The sequence below is a fragment of the Vitis vinifera genome, chromosome 18 (assembly GCF_030704535.1).
Source record: "Vitis vinifera cultivar Pinot Noir 40024 chromosome 18, ASM3070453v1".
Lineage (NCBI taxonomy): Eukaryota > Viridiplantae > Streptophyta > Magnoliopsida > Vitales > Vitaceae > Vitis > Vitis vinifera.
In genome coordinates, this window is record NC_081822.1 from 31343486 (window position 1) to 31357722 (window position 14237).

Below are 14237 nucleotides of genomic sequence, written 5' to 3' on the forward strand. Positions count from 1 at the left end.
AACTTTAAACTACCTAAATTTTTTTCCAAAATATCCGTCGATATATCCGTAAAATTGAAATACCTCAGTGATTATCGATATTTTCATCAATGCCCTTGATTGCCTTTTAAAAAACAACCATAGTAGGATATTCTAAATGAAATGGGGAAGTGATGAATAAAATAGCCACACATGATCTAACTGCATCCTTATATTAAGAATATTCAAAAAGGGCGGACATCCTTGGCAACGTCCTTTAATAAGATGCCAAAACTACCGAATTTTGGGGCAAAATAGTCATTTCCTATAAAAGAATATAAGTTTTAGCCTCATTACAATACTTATGTTCAAAGTAGTCTTTTTATTACCATCGTGGCATAATTATTTTTTTTTAAAAGAAAAAATTAAGTTGAAGCCTCAATTAACAATTAAAGCTTCATTTTTTAATTGAAGCCTCCATTGGCAATTAAGTCTTCATTTTTTAATTAAAGTCTCAATTGGCAATTGAGGTTTTAATTTTTAATTGAAACCCCAATTGTCAATTGAGGTTTCAGGGTTTTTTTTATTTATTTATTTTTTAACTTTAAAATTTAATTAAAAATATAAAATTATAAATTATTATTGAAATTAAAAATATAAACTTGAATAATAATAAAAAATTATATTTAAACTCAATAATCAAATATTATTTCAATAAAGATAAATTGATAAATATAATAATAAATAAATATTTTATTTATCAATAAATTAATAATCTTAAAATAATAAAATTATATGATATGTAAATAAGATATAAAATTATATAATTTATTAATTGAAGATATTTAGTTTGTTGTATTTTTAAGATATTAATTTATTTGTATTTTAAATAAATTATATTTATTGAAATAATAGTATTATCTTAAACTTCCATATATAAAATTTTCACTATTTTAAAACATATGTTTATAATTTTATGTAAAAAGAAATGCTTTGAAAATAAATTTAAAAATTAGTTAATAAAATTAATTAGATAAAGTCTACTAAAAAATATAACTTTTAATAGTTCCATCAAAGTAAAAAAAAAGAAACCTATTGAACATTTATATAGTAAAAGAAAATCGCATCTCCCTAATTAGAACATAGGTACTACATGTGATATAACTTAAATTAATAAATTATGTAATTTTATATTTTTAAAATACAATAAATTATCTTTATTGAAATAATATCAGATTTTTTAAGTTTAAATAAATAAATTTTTTATTGTTAAAGCATATATTTTTAATTAAATTTTAAAGTAAAATATATATATATTAAATGAAGCCTCAATTGTCAATTGAGGCTTCAACTTAAATTTTGTGTCAATAAAAGGACTACTTTGAACATAAACTTCGCAATGGGGCCAAAACTTATGTACTTTTACAAGAAAGGGCTATTTTGCCCCAAAACTCTGCTATAATAAATTCCAGAAAATCAGAATCAGTGCACTGCCATAATAATTTCCAGTTCCAGCAAACCAGAATCAGCACTATCAGAATATTTTCTAGCAAAATAGAATCAGCACTACAGAATATTTACCGGTTCCAGCAAACCAGAATCAGCACTGCCAAAGTAATTTGTTCCCAGCACCTGTATATATTACCATAGCAGAAAATAAATCAAAAAGTGTGAATCCTTCTCAGTTGTTTTAATCGTTCTAATATTTTCAGCAAAATTCTTCATCCTTGAATAATGAACAACTCACCAAGAGATGTTATGGGAAGATTTGGGTGCATATCACGCATTTTCCTCGCCGGTTCCTCCTCGTCAAGGGATGTCCTGAAAATGGCTGCATTTCAAGCGTTTCTGTGGCTGCATCTCTGATTCAGACGGATCCTTAGAGCAAGCTGAAAGGTTATAAAATAAATTTATAACACATACAGCGGAAAATTGATCTATTTTGCATTCAAAATATATACTACAGCTATCAAAAATTTAAAATAATAACCTGGATGTCAGTTCTTCAAGCATAAAATTTTCTCCAATTGTATGAAGACTCTACGTGTATCCACACCGAAATTAATCTTTGCTATCAACCCTTTGATACGCGGAACTTTAAAAAAATAGAACAACACTTTGTATTTCTTTGGCGTAAAAACAAGGAGGATAAAGATAGATCGATCCTTATTCAGATTGTGTATATATGCTATATAGCATATCCGATACAACTTCTGTTTTAAGTGATAAGATAACTCAACTAATTTGATTTTTTGATTTTATCACTTAATCTATCTCTATCGTGTCCTCCTTCTTTTTTGGGCTACTAAGAGATTCTATTGGCCCATTTGTTTTTCTTTTGCTATTTTCAATAGCATTTGAAAAACACTTTGACCAAGTCTTGTAAGTTAAAAACAAAACCCACATCCCTCCTGTAAGTTGCTGCATGTACCCATATGTTTGCAAATGTTTAGCAAACATTCTCGTGGACTAACTTCCACGTCCAAAGAAAAATATTTTTTTTTTATCTATATATTAATTATATTCTTGGTGCTAGCAAAGAATATAATAATATTCCACATAGAACATATTTATTTATTTGATTAAAATTAAATTCTCTAATTTAATTATCAAATAATAATAAATAGCTCTTTGCAAAGATTAAAACACTCGTTTGTGTGTGACCCCGTAGGTTCATTACTAAGCTGGTAGTAAATTAATCAAATCAATTTACTAATTAAGGTAGGCATCTAGCAACACTCCTTAACGTCCAGATAGTATGAAGTAATATCTTTTACTTTCAAGAACCAGTAGAAGAATAATGTAATATTTCCTTCCATCATTTACAGCTCTGGGCTAACTCTAGAGTATGGTATTACTGTCAAACTCTAATAAGTCAACACATTATTTATTTAGTGAATGACTTAAGAAACTCATTTCTTCATTCATTCAATTGCCCTTGGCCAAGGTCTTATTTTTATCATAGAGCTCAAACTCATTACCAGGAGTTGATGGATTCCTTCTTGATTAATCATTAATTCTACAAGTATTTAATTATATCCAATATCCATTCAACTAGTGCCCTAAGGCATTAGGTGTCCGGGATTAAAATATAATAAATAACTTGTTAATTACTTTGATAATCTCAGGTCAAAGAAAACTATTATATTTCTTCTTGAGAAATTCCTATTGACAATTTAAGGTAAAGATAACCATTAGAAATTCTCAGTTGAGTCAGTTCAATGATCACATCTACATGTGCATCATCTATATATGTAATTTAACAAATGAGATATATCAATATTTATCCAATAAAGACCATCACATATATATTGATCTATCTGGATTATTGATGTCCTGTTGACAATAATCCTATGATCAAGAACAATTTAGATTAAAATTATTAAAAGAATTGCTTCTCATTATCATAATCTCTATCATGATAACAATTTTCAAATTTTAATCAAGGACCTTATCATATAAACTATTTTAAACAGATATGATAATGAAATAAAGAATTAATACCTTATTAAAACTAAAGTTGATTACATGATAGATTGGATCTTGGGCATACATTTATCCCCAACACAAGCAGTATCAGCTGGTTCCCCCTCGTCAGCAGTACAGTACCCAGAATTATCCAATTCCGAGCCATCAACACTTCCACTGGGTTCCTCATCATGGATTTCTGTAAGGACAACTGTTGACTTATTAGGAGCAGAGGAAGCAGAGGAAATAGAGCCGAATTGGATCATTGGGGGGTTGTTGTGATTCACATCTTCATTACTGTACGCCAGACCAATTCCATTCCACTTAGGTTCACTAAATTGGACAGAATGTGGGTAGAACAATGCCTTGATGTGAGTCACTTGATGCCAATTGATGTGTCCACACCAATCGCTGAGGAAAGAAAGTGAAAAATAAAACAGTGCTACGTGATCCAACATTAGCATCTGACAAGACGAATGAGGACAGAATGTGAAGTAGTGAGTAAAGCCACTGGATCTTGAAAGGGACAAGGAACAGGATACAGCGTGAAAACGATCTAGACCACTAAACTTGGGAACGACAATTGCAAACCAAAAACCCAGGAAGTTGGAATTAAACCAATTTGGAGGTAGCTCTGCTATTACTTCCATCCCTGAGCTCTTATACCTTATCCAATCTGGTAGTCTACTCCCAGGAGTCAACGTGTATAATCCCAAAACCAAGTTTAGAACCTGTAGAATGAAAATGATCAGGGGTTGAGAGATAGAAATTGCTCATTTCCCATCTTCCTTCATTAAACATTTATTTTGCCTCTATCACAAATTAAGTTAAATGAGGTATCATTTGAATACACTTTCTTTTCTCAACCTAAATCTTAACTTCCTTCTACAAAACAGGCATATTTTCTAAACTGATAACAAAAAGTAAAAAAATTGAGGAAACATGAGAAATTGCGTCCATGCATTTCATACTTTAAGATGAGTACAGTTATGATATACAAAATAAACATTTTCTATAATTAAAATTGTGATATATGGGATATAGAGGAAATTTACCCTGATTACGCGATTCTTTAGGTGTGACTGGACATTTTTCAATGATGTGCAATTTCTTGCATCCAACAGACCAATGCTTGATGGGAGATCTGGCAGTTCTTGAAGTCTTGTGCAATTTTCCAACTGAACATCTTCCAAGCGTGAAAGTCGACTGAGGTTTGGCAACGTAACAAAGTTGTTCCCACATAAATGTAAATATTCCAATGAAGATAACAAAACAAGACTACTAAGGTTTGTTTCATCTGACAAATTGCAGTAACTTAGGTTTAGCGTACTTAAAGAGCATAAGCCTGACAAATTATGCAATCTGAAACCAGTGGAATTGGAACTTCTTCTAGGAAACCACCACGAGGCAGATGGTGGTCCCTTACATCCCTCCAAAGATAATATCACAAGGTTTCTCGACAAAGACAAAGAGGAGGGTAGTTCTCTTAGTGCAGTTCCATCTGCATAAAGTTCCTTTAACATTTCTAAGTTCCCAAAGTTCTCCAGAAATTGTTCAAATTTTGAGCAGCCCGAAAGAATCAATATTTCAAGGGATTTCAAGTCATAAGGGCCGCTTGGAAGACTCTTGAGCATTTTGCAGTTTTTCAAACTCAAAAATTTGAGATTCTTCAAATCTCTAAGTGATGGGTGAACCTTACATAGAGACACACAATCTTCTAAAACTAACCGTTCCAAGTTGGTGACTCTTGAGAGATTTGGGGTTTCTATTAAGTACTTAGAGTGACTAAGATCCATGCGTTTCAACTTTTCAAGAACCTGCCATAAAAGAGATTCGATTTAAAATTAGCTTTCATACACATTATACACTCTTTAAAGAAAAATGACATGAGTAGATCACAATCATACCTTGATTCCTTTCCAAAGTTGTTCAATGCGGCTACAAGGCATGCTGAGGTGAACAAGATTCTTTGCATTGAAATCATTAGGCAATGATTTCAAGGAGTATCCATACAAATCTAAGTACCTCAATTCATCGTAACAAAATTTAAAATTCGAAGAGAAACGAACTTTAAAATTCTCCTTCATAAAGGTATCTTCAGAGTTTCTTGAAATTTTGTCAGATTGATAGACTTTGAGCAATCTAAGTTTACTCATCCCTGCAAAGGCTTGTGTGGTAAAGTCTATTGTCTCTTGTAAATGAAACAAGTTGAGGAATATGCCTTCAATTTTTTCACTTCCCTACAAATCAAGAAAGAGATTAAGTTAAAAGCATGCAAAGTGCATAAAAATTTCTATAATTTTATCCACATATGACCAGTTAAGCCAAAATAATCATTAATTTATAATCTTAAACTTTGGTAAATAAAATAAATTTCATATTCTTTTTTCTCTTACCGTATTTTTTTTCAATACATCATAGATATCTTCATGGAATAACAATCTGCTACGTTTGCCGAGCTCTTGAAGAGATTGTTGGCGAACAATTTCCAAACCCATTTCTTGTATTAAGTCATGCATCTGAAACTTATTTCCATAAATACTTATCAAAGATTTATCAATGAGAGACCTTATTCCACATAATGGGAAAAAGCCACAACCGTCCAATATTTCAATTACATAATCTTTATCTTCTCCTTTAAAGAAACATGCAATATCCAAAAATATATTCTTCTCTTTATCATCTAACCCATCGTAACTGATTCTAAGTACTTCCTCAATTTTCTTATTAAGAGTACTTTTCAGTTTGTCTAATTGATTTCTTGATTCTTCTTTGCTCATGCTAAATAAAATAGGACGTAAAACTTTCAAAGCCAATGGAAGGCCTTGAGCATAACCTATCATTGATGTTGAAAGCTCCATGAAATCACCTCGAAGAAGTTCATGTTTTAACGAATGACATTTAATGAACTCATAAGCTTCATCCGAATTAAATTTTGGGACCTCATAATAATCAACACCATGTGAAATTAAACATTTATCTCTAGCCGTTATAATAATTCTACTTCCTCGACCAAACCAATCCTGATTTCCAATTAAGCATTCAAATATTGTTGGGTCATTCACATTGTCGAGAACAACAAGGACCTTTTTTGAATGGAGTCTAGCCTTTATAGATGTGAGTCCTTTCATATTTAGATCTTTTTCCTCCAATAGGCTAGAAAGAAATATTTGTTGTAATTTGATTAATCCCTCATTAGCCAAAACCTTTCCAACATCTTCCAAAAAAGAGTGTGCTTCAAATTGTCTTGAGATTTCATTGTAAAGAGCTCTAGCAAGGGTTGTTTTCCCTATTCCGCCCATGCCCCAAATTCCTATCATACCAACATCATCCGATTCCAAACGTAATCGCATTTTTATTTCTTGTATTCGAGCATCTATTCCAACCAGTTTCTCAGTATCACCACTACATATATTTAACAATTTATTCAAAACATGCTTAACGATTTCCTTGATTAGTAGAGGCTCATTCCTGTCATATTTGAAGCATAAACACATAATAAGTCTAAGTGTTCATAAAAAGATGATAAAAATAAAACAAATAGGAGAAGATTTGTCAAGATATAGTTGGTCTTATAACTAAGGTTATAGAAGACTAATAAAAAAGTTACGAATTCTATAAACATGGTCCTTAAATCGGATAATTAATATTAATATGGAATTCTTATACCCTTTGTATTTTAATAAATATTAGATGAATTAATAATAAGAGCATTAAATTGGAAATGCTAAAAATTAAAAATAAAAATAAGAGTGAAAAGGCTTTAGATAATTACTTATTCCTTGATTCCCAACCAGATAAATTTGCAACTTGAGTGAGAGCATCCTTCCAAATCTGCACCCTCTCCATATTCTCCGTCAAATTCTTCTCATGTTCAGCTAAGGCTGCTCCAAATTTTCCCCTATGATTTCTCACATCTGAGGGATCCACATTATAGAAAATTGGGAGAACCCTCTGTCCCCTGGTTTTCATGCACTCTAGTATCTTTGCAAGCTCCTCCAGACACCATTTAGAAGATGCATAATTTTCTGATAAAACAATGATGGAAAACATGGAGTTCTCAATAGCTGTAACAAGGGCAGGAGATATGACCCGGCCTCTCTCAAGCTTGTCATCATCTATGAAAGTGTTGATTCCTTTAGTGCGCAACTCCTGATAGAGATGGGCAGTGAAGTTATTGCGGGTGTCTTCTCCTCTAAAGCTCAAGAACACATCATAGCTCCCTTGAGAAGAAGAAGCAGAACAAGAAGAAGCAAAAGCCATTGCAGCAGTACTAGAGACCCAAAGTCTGAGATATGAGTCCTGAATTCTAAATTATCCTGTAGGAAAGAAAAAGTCCCACAATTGATTTATACAATTCCAAAAACTCCATCAACAAAAAGAAAGAAATTCTGAGAGATAATGTTATAAACTACAATAGAATAATAAAGCTAAATTTGCTTAATTGCAAATCTGAAATGAAACCATAGCTATAAGTGAAGAATACAGCTGTGAGAAATCAGAACAAGAGAATAACCAATAATAATAACTATACACAGTGACAAGTGATGGTGATGTTGTTGATGTAATTGGAGCCAAGTCTCACAGCAAAACTTGGGAGTATTTTGGGCAAAGAAGTGCTTCTGCTGCCTGGATTGTGTACGAGGAGTGTTAGCTGTTTGTATCATCAACAGACATGAAAAAATAGCAAAAATTGAAGAATACACCTGTGAGATCCGACCAAGAGACTGAGGGATAATAAATAAATTCAGTCCTCAACCAAAACTTACAGTATTATTCTGGAAAAATAAGTGTTTCCGCTTCTTGTAGTAGGAGAAGCAGAAGGAATGCAGAACAAAGGATAGAAGTAAAGAAGGAAACCGCGTTAGACCAGTAGATCAGTTGGAAGAAATGCTTTGTGGGGTTTGCTTCTCCCAACACCTATTGGCGTGATACGTAATCTCTGGGGGCATGCCGTGTGAAAGTGTAATGGAAGGAAACCACGTTAGACCAGCAGAGAAGGAAACCGCGTTAGAACAGTAGAGATTGAAACCGCGCTAGACCAGTAGGTCAGTTGAAAGTAAATGCTTTATGGGGTTTGCTTCAAACAACTTCGGACATGATGCGTAATTTCTGTGGGCATGCCGTGAAATGTAATAGCAATGTGTGGTGGATGTTGTAAGCCTTCACACAACATGTAGTGGAAAATTAATAAAATTTAATATAAGACTGTTTAAATCATCATGTATTTTTCACATATGTTTTTGCCTTTTGGGGAGTATGTCCAGCTATAATAATTAATACTAATTTATTATACCGAAATAATTAAATTATTTTTGAGATCTCAAATTTTCTTAATCTAAGAAGCAAATTATATTTATCTGTTAAGCTTGAAATAATATTTTTAACATTTAGAATCTTTAGTATCAACATTAAATTAAGTACTTGGTTCTAAAATATGTCAAGCATCATTTTTGGCATTATTTGTCAAGAAAAAAACGAGTAGGAAAACAAGTGAATAGAATCGAGAGACGTAAGAAGAGTTAACATTACCCACCACTTAATTAATAAAGGAGATGTGTGAAGGCTTACAACATCCACCACACATTGCTATTACATTTAGTCAACACACAACACCCGGGTTCACACTCATGGGTAGCGTGTGGCCCAACTCAACTTGGAGAGGAAGAAGCCTTTACATGGACCATTCAAGTGGAATTTAAACTTTACATATATATCATTAATAAAAAATCATTATGCATTCAAGTGAAATTGTGATGTTTCCTCTAGGCATTTTGGGAATAGTTTAAAATTTTTTTCGATAGTCGGCACCAGAAAAATGCACGACAAAGGTAAACTCTTCAACCTCATGTTTGACCTACAAGGTGGGCTTAAGCCAAACCTACACGGCAAGGCATGGAAGCCTTACATGCTACCATAGTTGCTACAGATACCCTAGTGGACTACGAGGTGGGCACTTCTTCCTCTATTAGTGTCGTCCGATATTTTCACGTGCATTCATTCCCACTCTAACAAATTTTATAAATATTAGAATGTCATTTTTTTTTTTTTTTTTTAAAATACAAACAAAATAAGAAAAATAAACCTTAAATGTAACTCTTAAAAAAAATGACAAATCCATGAAAACTAAGTTGAATCCAAGGGTTTGAAAAGTACAATGAAGAACCATAGCACTCGTCTAAACTAAAAGTTAGATCTCTACAAAATAAATTGAAATAATTATAAAAATTAATAAATAAATCAATGGATACCTTGAATTAAAATATATATATCAAAACATGACATTCAATAAGCAATAATCACAAAAAAATTGGAGAACATACCTTTATAATTTATTAATTTATTAAACGCTTCCATAAAACAAAAAAATTAGTACACAACCAATAATGTCATTACATATACAACATGCATTCCACACAAGATTATTAAGGAGGGCCATTAACACATAATATTTTAAGCATGTGACCATTTTTACATCATGAACAACTACATAAATATATGATTAAAATACAAGCACTAATATTCATGGATGTTTAAAAATTTAGGCACAATATCATTCATTCGTGGATGGCAACTTTACTCACATTAAAATTATTTTATTCCATTTAAAACACCATTACTTAGCATTAAAAGCAACTAAAAAACACTACTACTATAACCAATTGTGTATTATTCACCACGACTGCCATTATTTCATAATAGTAATCTAGGTATTTTCGAAATTAACAAGAATTTAAAGAAAATCACGAACCTAATATATAATTTAATTAAGCTACTATAGATGATCAAAAAGTTTCTAAATCCTAGATTCTAAAATACCTAAATCAGCTCTGATAAGCCAAAGATAGAGGAAGTGGTTATAGATCCCACGTGATAGTCTTTACTTGCTTTCTGTTTCCTTTATTTGTGTTGTTCTGTTGTAACAACTTCTTTCTAGAAGCTCTTGTTAGCTGTACTTTCTATATGACAGCTATCTCTACAACTGTCTTTACTTCTTGTAATAGAGTTTCTTGAACAATATATAAACTCTCTTTCACTCTCGTTTCTCCTACGAAGAGAACAGAGTTTTGCCTTCTCAAATTCTAACTTGGTATCAGAGCCTCTCGATCAAAGGTGTGAGTATTCTCCTTTTTTTTTTCTCCTCTTTTTTCTCAGTTTTCCATCTCTTTCCTTAAGATCCAATCATGGCTTCCGCTTCCACTCAATCCTTTTCATCCTCTGGCTCGATTGGATCTGGACAAAGCACTACAATGGCGTCCCATCCTTCTTATCAGATGCTCAATCATACTCTACCTGTGAAACTTGATCGGACTAATTACATTATGTGGAAATCTCAGATTGATAATGTTGATTTTGCCAATGGATTTGAAGATTTCATAGACGAATCTTCCATATGTCCAGATAAAGAACTCAATTCAGGATTGATCAATCCTGCCTTTGTTGCTTGGAGAAGACAAGATCGAACGATCCTCAGTTGGCTCTACTCGTCTCTCACACCAGCGATCATGGCACAAATCATTGGTCACAACTCTTCTCACTCTGCTTGGAATGCATTGGAGAAAACCTTCTCATCTTCCTCCAGAGCCAGAATTATGCAGCTAAGGCTCGAGTTACAGTCAACCAAGAAAGGTTCTCTGTCTATGATCGATTATATCATGAAGGTTAAAGGAGCTGCAGATAGTCTAGCAGCAATTGGAGAACCTGTCTCAGAACAAGACCAGGTTATGAATCTCCTCGGTGGACTTGGATCCAACTATAATGCAGTTGTAACTGCTATTAATATTAGAGATGACAAGATCTCTATTGAAGCTGTTCACAGTATGCGTCTTGCGTTTGAACATCGCCTTGAGCAACAAAGCTCGATTGAACAATTCTCTCTTATATCAGCCAATTATGCCTCTTCATCTAATAGCAGAGGTGGTGGAAGGAGGTATAATGGCGGTCGAGGACAGAATCATACCCCAAACATCAGCAACTATACCTACAGAGGTCGTGGTCGAGGGGGTCGATATGGCCAAAATGGGAGGCACAATTCCAACAGTTCTGAGAAGCCACAATGCCAGTTGTGTGGCAAGTTTGGTCATACCGTTCAGATCTGTTATCACAGATTTGATATCTCCTATCAAAGCTCTTAGAGCAGTAATACTTCTCCCTCAAATGCTGGTAATCCAAACTCTATACCTGCTATGGTTGCCTCTTCTAATAATCTTGCAGATGACACTTGGTATCTTGACTCTGGAGCCAGTCATCATCTGACTCAGAGTGTGGCCAATCTGACCAGTTCTTCACCATACACGGGCACAGATAAGGTGACAATTGGTAATGGTAAGCACCTATCCATTTCCAACACTGGTTCTCATCGTTTACTTTCTGATTCACGTTCTTTTCATCTCAAAAAGGTGTTTCATGTCCCCTTTATATCAGCAAACTTGATAAGTGTTGCTAAATTCTGCTCAGACAATAATGCCTTAATTGAGTTTTGGTCTAATAGTTTCTTTGTGAAGGATCTACATACGAAGAAGGTGCTTGCTCAAGGCAAGCTTGAGAATGGACTTTACCGATTCCCAGTTTTGAACAGCAAGAAAGTAGCCTTTGTTGGTGCTACTAATTCTTCTACTTTTTAGTCTCATAATTCCAGTATCTTTGATAATAAAGTGAAGTTATGGCATCATGGACTAGGCCATGCTTCTGCTGACACTGTAACCCAAATTATGCAGAGTTGTAATGTCTCTTTTGAAAAGAATCAAAATACTGTTTGTTCTACTGTTTGCTCTTCTTGTCAGCTTGCTAAAAGTCACAGATTACCTACTCATCTTTCACTTTCTTGTGCTTCCAAACCTTTGGAACTTGTTCACACTGACCTTTGGGGACCTGCCTCAGTCAAGTCTACCTCTGGTGCTAGATATTTCATCTTGTTTCTAAATGACTACTCACAGTACACCTGGTTCTATCCTCTTCAAACAAAAGACCAAGCCCTTCCTGCTTTTAAGAAGTTCAAACTCCAAGTAGAAAATCAATTTGATGCTAAAATCAAATGCCTACAGTCTGATAATGGTGGCGAGTTCAGATCCTTCAAGACGTTTCTTCAGCAAACAGGCATTTTTCATCGGTTTTCTTGCCCGTATAACTCAGCTCAAAATGGGAGAGTTGAACGAAAGCATAGGCATGTTGTTGAAACCGGGTTGGCCTTGTTGGCTCATGCCTCCTTACCAATGGAATTCTGGCAATATGCCTTCCAGACAGCTACATTTCTCATCAATAGAATGCCAAGTAAGGTACTCCAGAATAACTCCCCTTATTTCACACTTTTTCAAAAGGTTCCGAATTACAAGTCCCTTAGAGTCTTTGGCTGTTTGTGTTACCCATTCATCCGTCCTTGCAACAGTCACAAACTTCAATATCGTTCTGTTCAAAGTCTATTTCTTGGTTATAGTCTTCATAACAAAGGATTTTTGTGTCTTGACTTTCTGACTGGACGAGTTTACATCACTCCTCATGTTGTTTTTGATGAGGGACAATTTCCTCTAGCTAAAACTCACCCTCTCTCCCCAACCAAAGACACTTCAACAGATACTTTAACTCCAGCCATTATAACTTCCTTTCCTTTTCTAACCTTCTGTTCTAATGCAGCCACACATCTTCACTTTCTTCCTCTCCTTCCACGAGTGAAGCTTCTGATTCTGTGAGTAGTCCTACTGTTACTCCTGCCTCTAGTACCTTACCCGAAGCTATATATGAGGATCAACCTCCTTCTCCTTCCCCTGCTCCACGCATGACAACAAGGCTAATGCGAGGTATAACCAAGAAGAAGACCATTCTTAATCTCTCTGTTGTAAAGATCTCAGAACCGTATACACTCAAACAAGCTCTCAAGGATCCAAATTGGATTCAAGCTATGGATTTAGAAATTGCTGCTCTTCATCGGAATCAAACTTGGGATCTTGTTGAACAGCCTTCTGAAGTTAATCTAATAGGCTGTAAGTGGGTATACAAGTTGAAACACAAGCCAGATGGGAGCATAGAGAGATATAAAGCCCAACTTGTGGCTAAGGGGTATAACCAAACTCATGGTCTTGATTATTTTGAGACCTTTAGTCCGGTGGTTAAGGCTGCAACCATTCGAATCATACTAACTATGGCTCTCAGTTTTCAATGGGAAATTAGGCAGCTTGATGTTCACAATGCTTTTCTCAATGGTGAGTTAGAAGAGCAAGTCTACATGTCTCAACCTCCTGGCTACTTGGATACTACATTCCCAACCAAAGTGTGTCGATTGAAGAAGGCTTTATATGGTTTGAAACAAGCACCACGAGCCTGGTTTCAACGACTCAGTTCTGCCCTTATACAATGGGGATTCAGCAACTCTAGAACTGATAGTTCTATGTTTCTACACTTTGGTGAGTCTACTACTTTGATTGTTCTTGTCTATGTTGATGATATAATCATCACTGGCTGCTCCTCAACACAGATTTCCTCACTCATTGCTAAGCTTGATTCTATTTTTACTTTGAGAGATTTGGGACAGCTATCATACTTCCTCGGTATAGAAGTCTCTTACCATGAAGGCTCTATGAATTTAAGCCAAACCAAATACGTTTCTGATATGCTTCATCGAACTGAAATGTTTGATACCAAACCAGCAAAAACACCCGGAGCTGTTGGGAAGAATTTGTCCAAGTTTGATGGTGATCCTATGGACGAAGTCACTCAATATCGAAGTGTGGTAGGGGCACTTCAGTATCTAACAATAACAAGGCTTGATATAGCTTTTGCAGTTAATAAGGCATGTCAATTCATGCAACAGCCTACCT

General features: G+C 34.2%; 2 long non-coding RNA genes across 6 annotated transcripts; both read right to left on the reverse strand.

Moving 5' to 3' along the window:
• Nucleotides 1-1335: 1335 nt before the first annotated feature.
• LOC132253190 (uncharacterized) lies at nucleotides 1336-1846 on the reverse strand. The gene is made up of 2 exons (XR_009464963.1): nucleotides 1706-1846; nucleotides 1336-1590 (listed from the first exon to the last, which is right to left on the reverse strand). It is a non-coding gene; the product is annotated as an uncharacterized LOC132253190 (long non-coding RNA).
• Nucleotides 1847-3443: 1597 nt separating this feature from the next.
• On the reverse strand, nucleotides 3444-8505 carry LOC104882750 (disease resistance protein RUN1). Of its 5 annotated transcripts, none has more exons than XR_002028914.2 (6): nucleotides 8196-8505; nucleotides 7202-7745; nucleotides 5823-6897; nucleotides 5334-5666; nucleotides 4482-5243; nucleotides 3444-4157 (listed from the first exon to the last, which is right to left on the reverse strand). It is a non-coding gene; the product is annotated as a disease resistance protein RUN1 (long non-coding RNA). The 5 variants fall into 5 exon arrangements; XR_002028912.2 differs by having other exon boundaries at nucleotides 7202-8055; XR_002028913.2 differs by having other exon boundaries at nucleotides 7202-8055; nucleotides 8133-8505.
• Between the last annotated feature and the right edge of the window lie 5732 nt (nucleotides 8506-14237).